The following is a 20,735-nucleotide window of genomic DNA, read 5'->3' as shown; positions in this document are numbered from 1 at the left end:
TCAGAGTATCAACCTCAAGAACTCCCTTCTTCATAGGCGTCCCATTATTCACGGGATTCCTTTCAGAAGTGTACATGAACTGGTTATTTGCAACCATGTCAATGAGTTCTTGAGCTTCTGCAGGCGTTTTCTTTAGGTGAATGGATCCACCTGCAGAAGTATCCAATGACATCTTTGATAGCTCAGATAAACCATCGTAGAATATATCCAGGATGGTCCATTCTGAAAGCATGTCAGAAGGACACTTTTTGGTCAACTGTTTGTATCTTTCCCAAGCTTCATAGAGGGATTCACCTTCTTTCTGTTTGAAGGTTTGAACATCCACTCTAAGCTTGCTCAGCTTTTGAGGAGGAAAGAACTTGGCTAAGAAAGCCGTGACCAGCTTATCCCAAGAGTTCAGGCTGTCTCTGGGTTGAGAGTCCAACCAGATTCTAGCTCTGTCTCTTACAGCAAATGGGAAAAGCATGAGCTTGTAGACTTCAGGATCTACTCCATTAGTCTTAACAGTATCACATATCTGCAAGAATTCAGTTAAGAACTGAAAAGGATCTTCAGATGGAAGTCCATGAAACTTGCAGTTCTGCTGCATTAGAGAAACTAATTGAGGTTTCAGCTCAAAGTTCTTTGCTCCAATGGCAGGAATGGAGATGCTTCTTCCATGTAAATTGGAATTAGGTGCAGTAAAGTCACCAAGCATCCTCCTTGCATTATTATTATTTTCGGCTGCCATCTCCTCTTCCTGTTCAAAAATTTCTGAAAGGTTATCTCTGGATTGTTATAATTTAGCTTCTCTTAATTTTCTCTTCAGGGTTCTTTCAGGTTCTGGATTTGCTTCAACAAAAATGTTCTTGTCCTTGCTCCTGCTCATATGATAAAGAAGAGGGCACAAAGAAAATAATAATAATAATATGGATCCTTTATATCACAGTATAGAGGTCCTTGTGTTAGTAGAAGAAAAGAAGAAGAAAATCTGAACTCAGAGAGAGAGAGAGGGAGTTCGGATTTTTGGTGTTGTGATGAAGAGATGTTAGTAGATGAATAAATAAATAGAATAAGATGAGAGAGGGAAAATTTCGAAAATAATTTTTGAAAAAGAGTTAGTGATTTTTTGAAAATAGTTTTTGAAAAAGGTTAGTGATTTTCGAAAATTAAGATTTAAAATTGAATTAATTAGTTAATTAAAAAGAAATTTTGAAAAAGGGGGGAGATATTTTCGAAAATTAGAGAGAGAGAGTTAGTTAGGTAGTTTTGAAAAAGATAAGAAACAAACAAAAAGTTAGTTAGTTAGTTGAAACAAATTTTGAAAAGATAAGAAGTTAGGAAGTTGGAAAAGATATTTTGAAATCAAATTTTTGAAAAAGATATGATTTTGAAAAAGATAAGATAAAAAGATATTTTTGAAAAGATATGATTGAAATTAGTTTTGAAAAAGATTTGATTTTTAAAATCTCAATTAATGACTTGATTCACAAGAAATCACAAGATATGATTCTAGAACTCAAAGTTTGAATCTTTCTTAACAAGTAAGTAACAAACTTGAAATTTTTGAATCAAAACATTAATTGATTATGTTATTTTCGAAAATTTGATATAAAAATAAGAAAAAGATTTTTGAAAAATATTTTTGGAATTTTCGAAAATAACTAAGAAAAATGAAAAAGATTTGATTTTTGAAAAAGATAAGATTTTTAAATTGAAAATTTGATTTGACTCATGAAAACAACTAGATTTTTAAAAGTTTTGAAAAAGTCAAATCTAATTTTTGAATTTATGAGAGAGAAAAAGGGAAATATATATATATATATATATATATATATATATATATATTTTATTTCTGAATTTTTATGATGAGAGGAAAAACATGAAAATTATGCAATGCATGAAATTTTTTTTTTTTTTTGGATCAAAACAATGAATGCATGCAAGAATGCTATGAATGTCAAGATGAACACCAAGAACACTATGAAGATCATGATGAACATCAAGAACACATTTTTGAAAAATTTTTAATGCAAAGAAAACATGCAAGACACCAAACTTAGAATTCTTTAATGCTTAGACACTAAGAATTCAAGAATGCATATGAAAAACAAGAAAAGACACAAAATATGCAAATGCAAAGATCAAACAAGAAGACTTACCAAGAACAACTTGAAGATCATGAAGAACACCATGAATGCATGAAAATTTTCGAAAAATGCAAGATGCACATGCAATTGACACCAAACTTATAACATGACTCAGGACTCAAACAAGAAACAAAAAAATATTTTTGGTTTTTATGATTTTCTAAATTTTTTTGGATTTTTCAAAAATTAATTGAAAAAGGAAAATAAGGATTCCAAAATTTTTAATATGAATTCCAGGAATCTTGCATTCTTAGTCTTAAACTTCAGTTCAGGAATTAGACATGGCTCACTAGCCAGCCAAGCTTTCAATGAAAGCTCCGTCCAAAACACTAGACATGGCCAATGGCCAGCCAAGCTTCAGCAAGATATCAGAATATACTGCTCATTACTTATGAAATATGTAACTTGCCTCTATGCTGATGGTTTGGAAGCCTCAGTCCAAAAGAATTTAGACATGGCTTTGCAGCCAGCCAGGCTTCACATGCTTCATGAAACACTAGAATTCATTCTTAAAAATTTTGAATAAATTTTTTTTTTTCGAAAACAGGTGAGAAAATTTTGAAATATTTTTGAAAAATTTTTGAAAAGAAAACAAAAAGAAAATTACCTAATCTGAGCAACAAGATGAACCGTCAGTTGTCCAAACTCGAACAATCCCCGGCAACGGTGCCAAAAACTTGGTGCGCAGAAATTGTGATTACACTTTGATTATGTAAAATTCATCGCTCTTTCTTTCCCTGGTAATGGCGCCAAAAAGATGATGCCAATACCATGGTTCACAACTTCGCACAACTAACCAGCAAGTGCACTGGGTCGTCCAAGTAATACCTTACGTGAGTAAGGGTCGAATCCCACGGAGATTGTTGGTATGAAGCAAGCTATGGTCACCTTGTAAATCTCAGTCAGGCGGATATAAAATAGTAATGGGGTTTTCGAAAATAATTAATAAAATAGGGATAGAAATACTTATGTAAATCATTGGTGAGAATTTCAGATAAGTGAAAAAAGATGCTTTCGTTCCTCTGAACCTCTGCTTTCCTGCTATCTTCATCCAATCAGTCTTATTCCTTTCCATGGCTGGCTTTATGTGATACATCACCATTGTCAATGGCTACTTTTGGTCTTCTCTCGGGAAAATGATCCAAATGCCCTGTCACGGCACGGCTAATCGTCTGGAGGCATCACCCTTGTCAATGGTTTCATCTTATCCTCTCAGTGAAAATGGTCAACGCACCCTGTCACGGCACGGCTATTCATCTGTCAGTTCTCGATCATGCTGGAATAGGATTTACTATCCTTTTGCGTCTGTCACTAACGCCCAGCACTCGCGAGTTTGAAGCTCGTCACAGTCATTCAATCATTGAATCCTACTCGGAATACCACAGACAAGGTTTAGACCTTCCGGATTCTCTTGAATGCCGCCATCATTCTAGCTTACACCACGAAGATTCCGATTAAGAGATCTAAGAGATACTCATTCAGTCGAAGGTAGAACGGAAGTGGTTGTCAGGCACGCGTTCATAGGGAATGATGATGATTGTCACGTTCATCACATTCAGATTGAAGTGCGAATGAATATCTTAGAAGCAAAATAAGATGAATTGAATAGAAAACAGTAGTACTTTGCATTAATCTTTGAGGAACAGCAGAGCTCCACACCTTAATCTATGGAGTGTAGAAACTCTACCGTTAAAAATACATAAGTGAAAGGTCCAGGCATGGCCGAGATGGCCAGCCCCTCTGATCTAAGAACCAGGCATCCAAAGATGATCAAAGGATCAAAAGATAATCCAAAGATGTCTAATACAATAGTAAGAGGTCCTATTTATAATAAACTAGCTACTAGGGTTTACAGAAGTAAGTAATTGATGCATAAATCCACTTCCGGGGCCCACTTGGTGTGTGCATGGGCTGAGCTTTAACTTTTCACGTGTAGAGGCCATTTGTGGAGTTGAACGCCAGGTTTTGATCCATTTCTGGCGTTCAACTCTGGTTTTTGATCCCTTTCTGGCGCTGAACTCCAGAATTGGGCAGAGAGCTGGTGTTGAACGCCAGTTTGCGTGCCATTTCGAGTTCTGTAGCTCCAGAAAATCCACTTTGAGTGCAGGGAGGTCAGAATCCAACAGCATCAGCAGTCTTTCTTCAACCTCTGAATCTGATTTTTGCTCAAGTCCCTCAATTTCAGCCAGAAAATACCTGAAATTACAGAAAAACACACAAACTCATAGTAAAGTCCAGAAATGTGAATTTAACATAAAAACTAATGAAAACATCCCTAAAAGTAACTAGATCCTACTAAAAACATACTAAAAATAATGTCAAAAAGCGTATAAATTATCCGCTCATCACCCTTGTTTGAAATTTTATGCCCAAGGACAATCCCTTTAGTCACCATAAAGTGACATTTTTCCCAGTTTAAAACCAGGTTGGTCTCTTGGCATCTTTTCAGAACTAGTTTCAGGTGATCAAGACAGGAGCTGAATGAGTCTCCATATACTGAGAAGTCATCCATGAAGACTTCCAGAAATTTTTCCACCATATCAGAGAAAATAGAGAGCCTGCATCTCTGGAAGGTTGCAGGCGCATTACACAGCCCAAATGGCATCCTTCTATAAGCAAACACTCCAGATGGACATGTGAATGCTATTTTCTCTTGATCCTGGGGATCTACTGCAATCTGGTTATAGCCTGAGTAGCCATCCAAAAAGCAGTAATAATCATGACCTGCCAGTCTTCCTAGCATCTGGTCTATGAATGGTAAAGGAAAATGATCCTTTGTCGTGGCTGTATTGAGCCTTCTGTAGTCAATACACATGCGCCACCTTGTAACTGTTCTTGTAGGAACCAGTTCATTCTTTTCATTATGAACCACTGTCATGCCTCCTTTTTTGGGGACAACTTGAACAGGGCTCACCCAGGGGCTATCAGAAATAGGATAAATAATCCCAGCCTCCAGTATTTTGGTGACCTCTTTCTGCACCACTTCCTTCATGGCTGGATTTAGCCGCCTCGGTAGTTGAACCACTGGTTTAGCATTATCCTCCAATAAGATTTTGTGCATGCATCTAGCTGGGCTTATGCCCTTAAGGTCACCTATGGACCACCCAAGAGCTGTCTTGTGTGTCCTTAGCACTTGAATAAGTGCTTCCTCTTCCTGTGGATTTAAAGCAGAGCTTATGATCACTGGAAAAAAGTGTCACCTTCTCCCAGAAATGCATATTTCAGGGATGGTGGTAATGGTTTGAGCTCGGGTTTAGGAGGTTTTTCCTCTTCCAGAGGAAATTTCAGAAGCTCTTTCATTTCCTCTGAATCCTCCAAATCAGGCTGAGCATCTTTGAAGATGTCTTCCAACTCTGATTCGAGACTCACAGCCATGTTGACCTCTTCCACCAAAGAGTCAATAAGATCAACTTTCATGCAGTCTTTTGATGTGTCTGGATGCTGCATGGCTTTGACAGCATTCAACTTAAACTCATCATCATTGACTCTCAGGGTTATTTCCCCCTGTTGGACATCAATGAGAGTTCGTCCAGTTGCTAGGAAGGGTCTTCCTAGAATGAGAGTGGCACTCTTGTGCTCCTCCATTTCCAGCACTACAAAGTCAGTGGGAAAGGCAAATGGCCCAACTCTGACAATCATGTCTTCAATCACGCCTAATGGGTATTTAATGGAGCCATCAGCAAATTGGAGACATATCCGGGTTGGTTTAACTTCTTCAGTTAAACCAAGCTTTTTGATAGTGGATGCGGGTATTAGGTTGATGCTTGCCCCAAGATCACATAAAGCTGTCTTGGTGCAATTACCTTCTAATGTGCATGGTATCAGAAAACTCCCAGGGTCTTTAAGCTTTTCAGGAAAGCTTTTTAGAATGACTGCACTGCATTCTTCAGTGAGGAGAACTCTTTCAGTTTCTCTCCAATCCTTCTTTTGACTCAAGATCTCTTTCATGAACTTGGCATAAGAAGGTATTTGCTCAAGTGCCTCTGCAAATGGAATCTTTATTTCAAGAGTCCTGAGATAATCTGCAAAGCAAGCAAATTGCTTATCCTGCTCCTCTTGGTGGAGTTTTTGAGGATAAGGTATCTTGGCTTTATATTCCTCAACCTTAGTTACTGTAAGTTTATTTCCTACAGAAGTGGTTGAAGAAGCCTTTTTAGATGGGTTGTTATCAGCACTTGTGTGTGTCTGATCCCTCACTGGCAATTGTGTAACAACCCTGATTTTCGAGTACGCGAGATCTTTTCTGAAGGCATGGATTTCTCCGAAAGATCAGTAAAGGGAACACCTCTGTTATATCATCAAGCATCTCAATCCTCATTATCATTATGTCATCCTTAAGCTAGAACCTTTTCCGAGGCAAGCTCGATAACGCGGTCACGAAGAACCTAGTTTTTGAACCGTATCGGTTGGCAGTTTTGATTCTGATTTTCGTAAATAGTCTCTGTTTGATGAACCGGACTCGATTCATGAGAGGAGAGAGATAATAGTATAATATTATCATTATATTAGTATTAGAAAATGCTTGAATGATATTATAAGGTTACCTGGTCTGTTTTTGTTAAAAACAAAAAATCGGTTTAACCGGGTTTACGGTTTACTGGTGCAGCTTAGCACCAGCACTCTCTGATGACTTTAGCAATGATAAGGCCTCATTATACATGTTCTATTCTCATAATAAATATGTTACTAGTGTCATTTATGCTAGTAGCTCAGAAAATAATTTTTAGAGATGTTTTTACAAGTGTTCCGATACACCTAGTTTTAGTAGTTATACACCTGAGATATTTTAATATTATTTTAATCCACCTCCAATCCAACCAATCACAACTCACCTTACACCCCCAATACCCCCAAGGCTGCCTCATTTGCTCATTGTGGCCGAAATTGAAAGGAGAGAAAAGAGAGAAACTTTCATGAACACTTAATCTTCAAAGCTTGATTTCTTCTGAACCAAAACTCAAATCAAAACTCCGATTTCACCAAAATGATCCTCTCTTCTTCCTCTACATAACCATGTAACTTATCAAGGCTAGAAATAAGCTTAGATGGCTGTCCCTTTCCCATTTAAATTCGGTTTTCAAGGAAAACCATGCAAAACATGTGTTTTCTTGATGTTCTTCCTTAGGAATCATGCTTAACTTGACTTGAGGGCCAAGAAACATTAATTTTCAGCAAGTCTAAGGTGAGATATCTCTTCCTAACGTGCTGAGGGAGATTTGGTCAGTTGAGAGTTTGTGGATTTAAAGTTGTTCTTGATGTGTTTTAGGAGGAAAAAGTGCTTAAGGACCACCTGAAAGTCTAACCGAATTTGGAGCAGCAAATCAAGGTAGGGTGCCACGAAATTAATCTTGATTATTTGTGTTTGAGATGTGTGAATGTTGTATAATTTGGCTGTGCTAAAAATTGGTTGCATATATGATTGATTCTTGGTGAAATTTTGGTGAAATTTTGATGAAATTTGATGAAATTCAAGCTTTAAAGTTCATGTTCTTGGGCAGCTGGAAAAAACGAAACCCTAAGCTTAAATTGAGGTTCAATTTCTGTTGAAATCATGTAGAAAAGATGGGGTTTTAGTGGCTGCTAATTTATTATGAATTATAGTAAAAATCGGTTGCTGAAAAGACTGAAAAATCGGGTAAAAACAGAGAAAGAATCTGAAGAATATATGAAGAACATGAAGAACACTTTGAGTGTGATGAAGAACAATGAAGAACAGGCCTTAGATCTTAAAAAGGGCAAGGAAGTAAAATTTTTGGTGTTTTAGGGGTTGTTTGGTAATTTCTGAAAGTTAGGGTGGTAAAAGTAGAAATATTAAAAGTTACAGGTGGTAAAAAGTGAATTTTAAAGGTTAAAAGTAAAAGGTAAGTTAATTTTCAAAAATTAATGATAAAATAATAAATAATAATAAAATATTAATTAATAATATTTAATTAAAAATAATATTTTAATAAAAATAATAAAATAATGCAGAAAAGGCAGTTTTCTGTATAAGCTTTAGAAAGACAACTTTAAGCGCAGAATCTCATAATTACCTTCATAAAACACTTAGGGAGTGGTAAGAATATATTAGTGAGGCAAAGATAAAGGAAAGATAAAAAGTTAAAGAAAAGATAAAAACCAAAGAAAAGTCTGTAAAGTTTTAATGACAGAAAAACAGACAGAGACTAGTGAACGAACTAGGGCAACTTAGTTAGTACTTGAGTTGCGACTAGGGTTAGGTATTATATGAAAAGTAAAACTGTTTCAGTATAGACTTAATGAACCTATACTTGGGACAGACTAACTATTCATACCGAAATTTACATAAGCTTTAAATACATACTTTAAACAGAAAAATCAGAGAAGAGAAAAGGGATACAGATAACAGAGTAATTAAAACAGAGTAAAGAGATACAGAGAAAAGAGAAACCAGAACAGAGTAAAGAGATATAAAGAGAAGAGTATAAGAATAAAGAGTTAAGCCTTGTAGCATGATGTTCTGTTGGATGTTCATCTGCTGCTTTTCCATTGGCCCTAGAGGTCTTGTAGGCCCAAGTTCACCTACAGTGAGTTGTTATTCCTGTAGGCCGAAGTTCACCTGCAGTGAATATCAATTGTGTATCTCAGGGTGTTGCTCCTGTAGGCTGAAGTTCACCTACAGAGAGTTGTGATACCTGTAAGCCGAAGTTCACTTACAGGGGCACTATTTCTGTAAGCCGAAGTTCACTTACAGAGGTGTTATTTCTGTAGGCCGAAGTTCACCTACAGAAAGTTGTTGTGTTGTGTTTAGACTATCCCTGTAAGCCAAAGTTCACTTACGGGAGTACTATTTCTGTAAGCCCAATAGATGTGTTTATTCATTTGTTGCGCTAAGGCAACGCCGGATATACTTGTATGATGATCTACTGCGTGAAGGCAGTCAGATAGATAGTGGTGCGACCACTGAGAACGCTTTCCTACGGTACAGATCCATATTTTATTTCTGTAAGGCAGAGGGGTTATTTCCTGCTACAGAAGTACCGTGACCACCTGTTCCATTTCTGTAGTGGCAGAGGGGTTATTTCCTGTATACAGAAGGTGTGTCGGCATACATCCCTGCAATGGCAGATGTGTTATTTCCTGCGTGCAGTGGACCCTGTGGTGGCAGAGGGGTTATTTCCTGTACACAGGGGTATAGCCAATAAGAAAGCCTTATCCAGACAGAGGTTGCTGGATAACGTCGAGAGCGGGTTAGTAACCGACAGATGAGCTCATTACCTGCACTAGGGCTAGACATGCATCATTCTTGTGTGCGCATCATTCTCTGTTGCATTCCTTTCTGTGTGTGGTCTATTTCTTTATGTTTGTCTGCTTGCTTGCTATTTCTGTGTTTTATTGTATTCTTTTGTTTGTGTTCTACTTTCTGTTGTCTCTACTTTCTCTTTCTATCTTTATTTTCTATTTATTGCTTCGCTATATTATGTTATTTGTCTGCTAATCGACCCCAAATTAATGAACTTAACTAATAACCCCGACCCTACTAAGAACTCCCCAGTTCTTACCCCTTCTCTCTCCCTTCCCTCTTCAGATGGAAGCATGAGTACCCTTCTGTAGTTCACTGACGACCGTTCGCAAAAAAGATTCCGCTCTAGGTAGTCTGCTGAGTCTAGAGTGAACTCCGTTTCTATTTATATGTAAATACTATGAGACCAGCCAACATCTACACCCTGCTTATCTACAAACTTTAACCTAAGTCCTCCGTACGATGTTGCTATTATGTGGCCACTCGATGAAGTACTTGAGAGACGCTCTTTGATGACATATGATCGTGCAGAGGATTAGTAGACGACCTTCCACCTTTTGATGACGATCCACCTGACTTGAGTTTTGAAGACCTAGAACGTACTTTCCCTCGCTTTAGAAGTTTAGAGGGACTAGGTGAGTATAGAGTCTAGGCTAGCCTGGGCGCCAGCTTAGGGACTTCTTGAACAGGTCAGGACCTGGGATGTTGTATGTTTATATATGTATATAGATATTATTTAGCTATATCTAGGGGTGTCCTAACTAAAGATCTTTACTCTAATAAAGGCTGGATAACCGAATGATATCAACTGCATGTGATATATTTATGTATGGTTGTTTATAACTGTTTTATCTGCTATCAGTTGTGAATTGCTTATGAATGATTTCGTCTATTAATCCAAATGTTTTTAAAAAAAAAAGTACCTCGTAAAATAACTACGCTTTTAACAACGAATCAAGTTCATATAATAAATAATAGATAATAATTAGGATGACAAATTGGTAGCACTCGGTTTCTGGTATGTCCTAGGCGTACTGAAAATTGGGTCGTTACAAATTGAGTGCCAGAGTTAGAAGCTGGAGTGACATTAGACGCCAGCTCCTCATCTGTTCCTAGCGTTTGAACGCCAGAACTGTGCTTCTTTTGGGCGTTCAACGCCAGATCCTTGCTTGTTTCTGGCGTTGAACGCCAGTTCTGAGCATGGTCTGGGCGTTCAGCGCCAGCCTTCCACCCAACTTCTGGCGTTTTAGCGCCAGAATTATTTTTCCCTGGGCTCTTACTGTCCTCAGATGGATTTTGGGTGGTTTGCTCATTTCTTGGTTTCCTGCTGCTTTGAAGTGGGGTAGTTAGTGCTTTCCCACTTCTTAGTTGAACTGCTTAGCATTCTTCTGTTATTTGTTTTGACAGCTGCTGCCTTGTTTGCTTTAATTGTACTTCCATGTTTATATTAGCCATCCTTGTCTCTTGTAGTTTATCCTTGAATTCAGCTAACTGCTTTGTTAGAAAATCCAATTGCTGATTGAATTCAGCAGCTTGCTCTGCAGGACTGAGTTCAGCAATTACTGTTTTAGCCTCTTCTTTCATGGAAGGGTCACTGCTTAAGTACAGATGTTGATTTCTAGCAACTGTATCAATGAGCTCCTGAGCTTCTTCAATTGTCTTTCTCATGTGGATAGATCCACCAGCTGAGCAATCTAAAGAGATCTGAGCTCTTTCTGTAAGCCCATAATAGAAGATGTCTAACTGAACCCACTCTGAAAACATTTCAGAGGGGCATTTTCGTAGCATCTCTCTGTATCTCTCCCAGGCATCATAAAGAGATTTATTATCTCCTTGTTTAAAGCCTTGGATGTCCAGCCTTAGCTGTGTCATCCGTTTTGGAGGAAAGTATTGATTCAGGAATTTTTCTGTCAGCTGTTTCCATGTCCTTATGCTAGCCTTAGGTTGGTTATTTAACCACCTCTTGGCTTGGTCTTTTACAGCAAATGAAAACAGTAATAATTTGTAGACATCCTGATCTACTTCCTTATCATGTACTGTGTCAGTAATTTGTAAAAACTGTGCCAGAAATTCTGTAGGTTCTTCCTGTGGAAGACCAGAATACTGGCAGCTTTGCTGCACCATGATAATGAGCTGAGGATTCAACTCAAAGTTACTGACTCCAATGGAAGGTATGCAGATACTACTCCCATATGAAGCAGTAGAGGGGTTAGCATATGACCCCAGAGTCCTCCTGGACTGTTCATTTCCACTTAGATCCATGATGGAGAAAAGGAGATGATGTAAAATAAAAAAAAAATATTTTTATTTATTTATTTATTTATTTATTTAATTATTTTGAAAATAAAATAAATTAAAATAAAATAAATAAAAATAGGTGAAGATTTTCGAAAAAAGGAGAAAGAAAATGGTTAGGAAGTTTTGAAAAAGATATGATTTGGAAAAGATTTTAAATTTTGAAAAAAAAATCTGAATTTTTAAAAATAATTTTCGAAAATTTGTTTTAAAAATAGGGAGAAAAGATATTTTTGAATTTAGTGAGGGAAGAGAAAAACAATAAAATAGCACAAGATTTAAAATTTTTAGATCTAATGCTCCTTGTTTTCGAAAATTTTGGAGGGAAAACACCAAGGAACACCAAACTTAAAAATTTTAAGATCAAGACACAAGGAAAACTCAAGAACACTTTGAAGACTCACAAGAACACAAGAACATGAAGAAAGAACACCAAACTTAAAATTTTTAGAAAACCAAACTAAAATTTTTGAAAAACAAAGAAAAATCAACAAGAAAACACCAAACTTAGAGTTTGGCACAAGATTTATTCAAAGAAAAATTATTTTTGAAAAAGATTTTAAAAATAGGATAGCCAATTACCAAGAACATAAGCACCACGCTCTAACTAATTGAGCTATAAATTTAAAGTGTTTTAACAATGTATAAATAATAAAAGACTCTAAACCAAAAAGAAAAAATTTTCCTAATCTAAGCAACAAAATAAATCGTCAGTTGTCCAAACTCAAACAATCCCCGGCAATGGCGCCAAAAACTTGGTGCATGAAAATTACTTCACACTATGTAATCCTGCACAACTAACCAGCAAGTGCACTGGGTCGTCCAAGTAATACCTTACGTGAGTAAGGGTCGATCCCACGGAGATTGTTGGCTTGAAGCAAGCTATGGTTATCTTGCAACTCTTAGTCAGGATATTAATTAGTGGTTATCAATTGACTTGCAAATGAACAAGAGAGCATGAATTAAAGGTTACTTGTTATGCAGTAAATGAGAATATGTTGGAGTTTTGGAGATGCTTTGCCTTTTGAATTTCTGCTTTCTCTCTATCTTCTTCTTCACGCATGCACGTCCCTCCTATGGCAAGCTGTGTGTTGGAGGATCACCGTTGTCAATGGCTACCATCCTTCCTTTCAGTGAAAATGGTCCAGGTGCACTGTCACCGCACGGCTAATCATCTGTAGGTTCTCGATCATACCGGAATAGGATTCGCTATCCTTTTGCGTCTGTCACTATGCCCAGCACTCGCGAGTTTGAAGCTCGTCACAGTCATCCAATCCCAGAATCCTACTAGGAATACCACAGACAAGGTTTAGACTTTCCGGATTCTCAAGGATGCTGCCAATGGATTCTAGCTTATACCACAGAGATTCCAATTAAGGAATCTAAGAGATACTCATTCAATCTAATATAGAACAGAAGTGGTTGTCAGGCACACGTTCATAGGTTGAGAATGGTGATGAGTGTCACGGATCATCACATTCATCATAATAAGGCGCAAATGAATATCTTAGATAGGAACAAACATGATTGAATAGAAAACAGAAATACTGGCATTAACTCATCGAGGCACAGCAGAGCTCCTCACCCCCAACAATGGAGTTTAGAGACTCATGCCGTCAAAAAGGTACAAAGTTTAGATCTAAAATGTCATGAGATACAAAACAAGTCTCTAAAAGTTGTTTAAATACTAGACTAGTAAACTAGGTTTACAGTAAATCAGTAAACTAGGATGGATGGTGCAGAAATCCACTTCTGGGGCCCACTTGGTGTGTGTTGGGGCTGAGACTTAAGCTAATCACGTGCATAGGGCTGTTTTGGGCGTTCAACGCCAGCTTTGGATCCTTTTCTGGCGTTGAACTCCACTTTGTAACTTGTTTCTGGCGCTGGACGCCAGACAGCAGCATGGAACTGGCGTTGAATGCCAGTTTACGTCATCTATCTTTGAGCAAAGTATGAACTATTATATATTTCTGGAAAGCCCTGGATGTCTACTTTCCAACACAATTGGAAGCGCACCATTTGAAGTTCTGTATCTCCAGAAAATCTATTTTGAGTGTAGGGAGGTCAGAATCCAACAGCATCAGCAGTCCTTTTTTAGCCTGAATCAGATTTTTGCTCAGCTCCCTCAATTTCAGCCAGAAAATACCTGAAATCATAGAAAAACACACAAACTCATAGTAAAGTCCAGAAATATGAATTTTGCCTAGAAAATACTAAAAATAAACTAAAAACTAACTAAAACACACTAAATACTATATGAAATTAACCCCAAAAAGCGTATAAAATATCCGCTCATCACTAATCTAGAAAATTAATCAACCGGTAGTATGTTAATCACAATTAATCCCCGACAACGGCACCAAAAATTTGATACGTGAAAAATTAATTTCACGTAATTACCAGCAAGTATACCGGGTCATATCAAGTAATAAAACTCACAAGAGTGAGGTCGATCCCATGAGGATTAAAGGATTAAGCAAGCAATAGTTGATTAATTATTCTAGTTAGACGGTTATAATTGTGATGATAAGCAAGCAAGAAATGTAAATAACATGAAATTAAATAAAAGCAATAAAGTGTAAGGAAGTAAATGACAAGAAATTAAAGTGCTGAAAATTAAAGTGCAAAAATGTAAATTGCAAGGAATGGAAAGTACAAGTAAAGTGCAAGAAAGTAAAGTGCAAGAAAGTAAATGACTAGAAAGTAAAACCAACTAAAGTATTTCTACAAACACCTGGAATGCATAAATGTGCAAAAGTAAATAAAGCCATAAATGTGCAGAAGTAAATGACAAGAATTTAAAGAGAACAATTAAATGACAAGAATTAAAGACAAGAAGTAAATAACAATAATTAAGAATGAAATTAACATTGGGATCAAGAGATATTGCATTCTCAAAATCAACAGTTCTCATCTCTACTTCAATCATGCAATCATTGATCTATTGGCAAATCTTAAGTAATCAAACTCCAATCTCTTGGTGACTTGATTTCTCTTAACTTGATCAATTGCCAATCTCTTGATCTAATTGCTCTTGAGAAGAGATGAAGAATGGTCTCTATTTTAGAGCCACACAACCCTCAAGATTTCAATTCAAAGTGATTACATCTCACATATCAAGCTAAGAATTATCAATCAACAGAGTTGTGAGAGAAGAGCCTCAAACTAAATTCTATGACTCCTTTCTCAAGTTCATCATAGAATTTAAATAGATCTAATCCCTCTCTCGATAGTAATTAGATCTTTGAAGCACAAAGACTCTCTCTAAAGAAGCAATAAAAAAAGAATTGAAGATGAAGAATAAAAATAAATCAACCCATTAAATTGCAATAGAGCTCTCTTTCCCAAAGTTGGAAATTAGAAACTCATAGCAAAATATTTACAAAAGTGTGTATGAAAAAAAATGGAAGAAGAGAAGAGAATGTGAGTTAAAGGGGAGTGGATTCACCTCCACCCCTCCAAGGTGTGTGTCAAATGATGAAGCTAAGGTCCTATTTAGAAGTTACCTAAATTACAAATTCAAATGAAATTAAAATCAAATGCAAATTTCCTAATTACTTCTAGATGATTCTTGTGGCCTTGATTGATTGTTAATTGTGGCTTGACTTGGGCTGTGAACTTTTAATTCCCTTCATAGAAGCTTGAAATATTGAAGAATAAATGAAGGGATTGGAGTATTTGGAAGTGGCCCAATGTGGAGTGTCATTGAAGTGGCATTTTGGGCTTGTGAATGTTTGGGAACCTTGCTCGCTGAATGATTGGTCTATTTGGGTCCTCAAAATGAATGCCCACTATAGACTATTATATATCATTGGAAAGCCCTGGATCCCAGCTTTCTAACGCCACTGAAAGCATATCATTTGGACTTCTCTAGCCCAAGTTATGATCTTTTGAAGGTGAAGAGATCAGTCTGGTGAAGTGCAAAAACTTGTTTTACACTGAAATTGTGAGGCTAAACGAATAGCAATTTGTCTCCCCAAATCAGTGTCCACTATAGAGTATTATATATGGTTGGAAAGCTCTGGAAGTCTACTTTGCAATGGCACTATAATCACTTCATTTGGAGCTCTGTTACTCATGTTATTCTTGTTGGAGTGTGAAGAGGTCAGGATTGCAAATCCTCTTTGCTTCTCTTTGAGTTTGTTTCCAACTCTTTTGCCACCTTGGGCATGTGCTTCCTATATTAGTGCTTTTATTGCTTCTTTTTCTATCATTTCCTACAAAATTCATTAACTCAAGTAGTCAAAGCAATATTCAACTTAAGCACAACAAATATTCAATAATTGGGCATTATAAACTAATTTTTTATATGAAAAAGCATAGAAAAACATAACATGATGCGCAGTTATCACAACACCAAACTTAAACTTTGCTTGTCCTCAAGCAAACAAAGAATTATGCAATAAATTTGACAATTCACGGTGAGAAGAATAGAAATTATATGTTCATGGTTGGCTAGTTTACTATTCATGCTACAATCACAAAAGAAATTCAAATGATTGATGCTTCTATCTACTCATTTTATGAAATCTTTTTCTTTGTGTTCCTTCCTTGAAACAAGCTTTTCATATTTTTCTTAGCTTAGCTTCTTGGGTGCTTTGCACCATTAGTTAAAAGCTTTGACTCTAAATGCTTTGTTTTCAAGTATTACCACTTGATACATAAGCACCACAAGCATTTAATTAGAGGACTCTTTAAGCTCATTTATTTCTTTTCTTTACTTTCCTTCTAATCATTGGTGCTTAGAGCCTTGAGCTTTGAGGGAGTGCTTTGCACTTGAGCCTAGTCTTGACTCTAAGTGTTTTGTTTTCAAGCTTTTTGCTTGATACATAAACACCACAAGTACTTGACTAATGAATTGTCATTGGTACTCAGAGCCTTCAACTTTCTCATTTTTCTCTTTTTCTTTCTTAATCTTTTAATTGATTTGCTTATTCAAGGTTTTCAATATTTCAAAAAACTTCATAAAATGTTCTAGATGAAAACTTCAATTAAACAAATTCAAATGAAATTGAGCAATAATAGTCATGCTAGCCTTCCAATACTTATATGCTCATGCTAGGTTCTTCTTTAATTACCTTGTTGTTTATGATCATGATACTTAATTACTTTGACTCACAAAATTCAAGATGGTAGTTATAATGTCATAGCAACATGTTATAATTCAAATATCAAGCTATGCTTTTCCAAAAAGAAGAACACACATGCATATAAAAGAAATGGAAGACAATCATGCAATTGAAAGTATAGAAGATAAATAAGAGAAAAAGGAACTTAACCACCTTGTAGATCTTCATGTTTGTTGTTGTCATTTTCCTCCTACTCCTTCCTTCTCCAACACCAAACTTAGAATGATTGCTTATCCTCAAGCAACAAATAAAATAGTGGTGATGGAATTTATGATTAATCATGAATGTCTTCAAGAAGAGATGTAAGTAATGCATGTGTTTAAACAAGAAAAAATTAAAGATGACAATCAAGGCACAAAGAAAAGAGACAATATGATTGCATTAATAAGTGAGTTGTGCATGGTACTATGCATGAAAGGTAAGTAGCAATACCAAACTTAGTGTGACACTTTCATTTTAGAAGGATGCAAGTACCCACTAAAGATTGAAGATCAAATTGTTGCATGCAACACCAAACTTAGAATGCAATCATATGCCAAATTATTGAAAGTAAACTAAGCAAGAAAGAAAATATTACCAACGGTTGGGTTGCCTACTAACAAGCACTCTTTTAATGTCATTAGCTTGACATGTTGGTTCTTGAATTTTCTTCCTCTTCTTCCAATTGGTTAAAAGAAATGACTTCAAGGGAGAAGAAGAGAAAATTGATGTCCCTTGATTTAATTGCCTCCTAACAAGCCTTCTTTTGTTGTTATTAGCTTGATTCCTCTTGCTTGTTGGGGTGGGGGTTGGATTGCTTTTTGTTGAACTTATCTTTTTCATGGATGTTGTCTTTTGTTTCTTGGTCACAATCCTTCTTTGAGTGCTTTCCTTGATTGCCTTCACTTCCTTGATTTCAAGACTTAGGTGTTGTGTGATGGTTGGAGTGTCCTCTTTATCAAGAACCTCTTGGATTGATGGTTCAATTAAATCATCCTCCATGCAATTCTCCACTTCCTTGGAGTGTAGACTCCCTTGGTTGTTTTTCTCCCTTACAACCTCCTTCTTCATTAGAATTTCACTTGGTATAGGGGCCTCTTTTTCTTGCTCTTCCAATTCCTCCTTTACACCCACAAATTGGTCTTCATCTTCCTTGCTAAGATATAAGTGTCCATCCATCTTCTCAAAGAGGCTCTCTCGTTCCTTCCAGTATTGTTCATGACTTTCCAAGAATTGTTCTTATCTTTCCAAGAGTTCTCTAGTTCTCTCTTGAGTTTCTAATGCACTTTGAAGGCATTGTTCTATTTGTAGCAAGAGATGAGAAGGTTGGGATAGATTTTATGGACTTGTGAATGTTGTGGTAAAGTGTTGTTGAGGGATATGGAAGGCGTTTTGTGAGTTGTGAAATGAATTTTGTGGTTGGTGAAATGAGGTGTATGGATTTTGGAAGAAACTTTTTGTAGAGGCATACTCAAGTGATGAAGAGTTTTGACATGAAAAATTATGAGCTGAGTTTGTACAATCTTGCATGAGTGTATATGAGGGACAATAAAGTGATGATGGCTCTTGATGGATGGGATAGGAAACATTGAATTCTCTTTGGCTTTGTCCATCCCAACCACAATTTGGATAGTTATTCCATTCTTAGGAGTATGAATCATTTTGAGACCTTGGGAAGTATCCCATTTAGTTTGATTGCTCAAACTCCATCATTCCTTGTTCTTGATATCCCCAACCACAATTAGTATAGTAACTTGAATCATTCTGTGGTGGTGGGAAATACTCCATGTAACTTGCTTGATCATTATGTGACCTTGGGGCATATCTCATTTGGGTTGATTGCTCATGATCCATCATTTCTTGTTGATATTCCCATCCACCTTGAGGATAATGACATGAATCATTTTCTGGTGGTGGGCAATATCCCATGTAATATGATTGGTCAACATGTGAGGTAAACTCCATTTTAATTGAAAAATGTTGAATCAAACACAACCACCAAGAAAATTTGAAATTCCTTGCATCACAACTAAAGAATTCTTAGTGAGGCAATAACACAAACACTTAACTTGCAATAAGAAAAGAGAAATAAAAATAAAAAAAGTAAAGTAAAAACGAAAAAAAATGTCTAATCTAGAAAATTAATCAACCGGTAGTATGTTAATCATAATTAATCCTCGACAACGATGCCAAAAACTTGATACGTGAAAAATTAATTTCACGTAATTACCTGCAAGTATACCGGGTCGTATCAAGAAATAAAACTCACAAGAGTGAGGTTGATCCCACAAGGATTAAAGGATTAAGCAAGCAATAGTTGATTAATTATTCTAGTTAGACGGTTATAATTGTGATGATAAGCAAGCAAGAAATGTAAATAACATAAAATTAAATAAAAGCAATAAAGTGTAAGGAAGTAAATGACAAGAAATTAAAGTGCTGAAAATTAAAGTGCAAAAATGTAAATTGCAAGGAATGGAAAGTACAAGAAAGTAAAGTGCAAGAAAGTAAAGTGCAAGAAAGTAAATGACTAGAAAGTAAAACCAACTAAAGTATTTTTACAAACACTTGGAATGCATAAATGTGCAAAAGTAAATAAAGCCATAAATGTGCATAAGTAAATGACAAGAATTTAAAGAGAACAATTAAATGACAAGAATTAAAGACAAGAAGTAAATAACAATAATTAAGAATGAAATTAACTTTGGAATCAAGAGATATTGCATTCTCAAGATCAACAATTCTCATCTCCACTTCAATCATGCAATCATTGATCTATTGGCAAATCTTAAGTAATCAAACTTCAATCTCTTGGTGATTTGATTTCTCTTAACTTGATCAATTGCCAATCTTTTGATCTAATTGCTCTTGAGAAGAGATGAAGAATGGTCTCTAATTTAGAGCCACACAACCCTCAAGATTTCAATTCAAAGTGATTACATCTCACATATCAAGCTAAGAATTATCAATCAACAGGGTTGTGAGAGAAGAGCCTCAAACTAAATTCTATGACTCCTTTCTCAAGTTCATCATAGAATTCAAATAGATCTAATCCCTCTCTCGATAGTAATTAGATCTTTGAAGCATAAAGACTCTCTCTAAAGAAGCAATGAAAGAAGAATTGAAGATGAAGAATGAAAATAAATCAACCCATTAAATTGCAATAGAGCTCTCTTTCCCAAATGTTAGAAATTAGAAACTCATAGCAAAATATTTACAAAAGTGTGTATGAAAGAAAATGGAAGAAGAGAAGAAAATGTAAGTGAAAGGGGAGTGGAGATTCACCTCCACCCCTCCATGGTGTATGTCAAATGATGAAGCTAAGGTCCTATTTATAAGTTACCTAAATTACAAATTCAAATGAAATTAAAATCAAATGCAAATTTCCTAATTACTTCTAGATGATTCTTGTGGCCTTGATTGATTGTTAATTGTGGCTTGACTTGGGCTTGTGAACTTTTAATTCCCTTCATAGAAGCTTGAAACATTGATGAATAAATGAAGGGATTGGAGTATTTGGAAGTGGCCCAATGTGGAGTGTCATTGAAGTGGCATTTTGGACTTGTGAAGGTTTGGGAACCTTGCTCGCTGAATGATTGGTCTGTTTGGGTCCTCAAAATGAATGTCCACTATAGACTATTATATATCATTGGAAAGCCCTGGATCTCAGCTTTCTAACACCGCTGAAAGCATATCATTTGGACTTCTCTAGCCCAAGTTATGATCTTTTGAAGGTGAAGAGATCAGTCTGGCGAAGTGCAAAAACTTGTTTTACGCTGAAATTGTGAGGCTAAACGAATAGCAATTTGTCCCCCCAAATCAGTGTCCACTGTCCACTATAGAGTATTATATATGGTTAGAAAGCTATGGAAGTCTACTTTCCAATGGCACTATAATCACTTCATTTGGAGCTTTGTAACTCAGGTTATTCTTGTTGGAGTG

The 20,735-nt window shown here is 36.2% G+C and overlaps 1 non-coding gene across 1 annotated transcript; it reads left to right on the top strand.

Moving 5' to 3' along the window:
- The first annotated feature begins 226 nt into the window (after positions 1–226).
- On the top strand, positions 227–334 carry LOC148567807 (small nucleolar RNA R71). The gene has a single exon (XR_015881924.1). It is a non-coding gene; the product is annotated as a small nucleolar RNA R71 (small nucleolar RNA).
- Positions 335–20,735: the final 20,401 nt, after the last annotated feature.

The sequence above is a fragment of the Arachis ipaensis genome, chromosome B4 (genome assembly GCF_059453495.1).
Source record: "Arachis ipaensis isolate K30076 ecotype BB chromosome B4, ASM5945349v1, whole genome shotgun sequence".
Taxonomy (NCBI): domain Eukaryota; kingdom Viridiplantae; phylum Streptophyta; class Magnoliopsida; order Fabales; family Fabaceae; genus Arachis; species Arachis ipaensis.
This window is presented reverse-complemented; position numbering and strand designations above follow the sequence as displayed.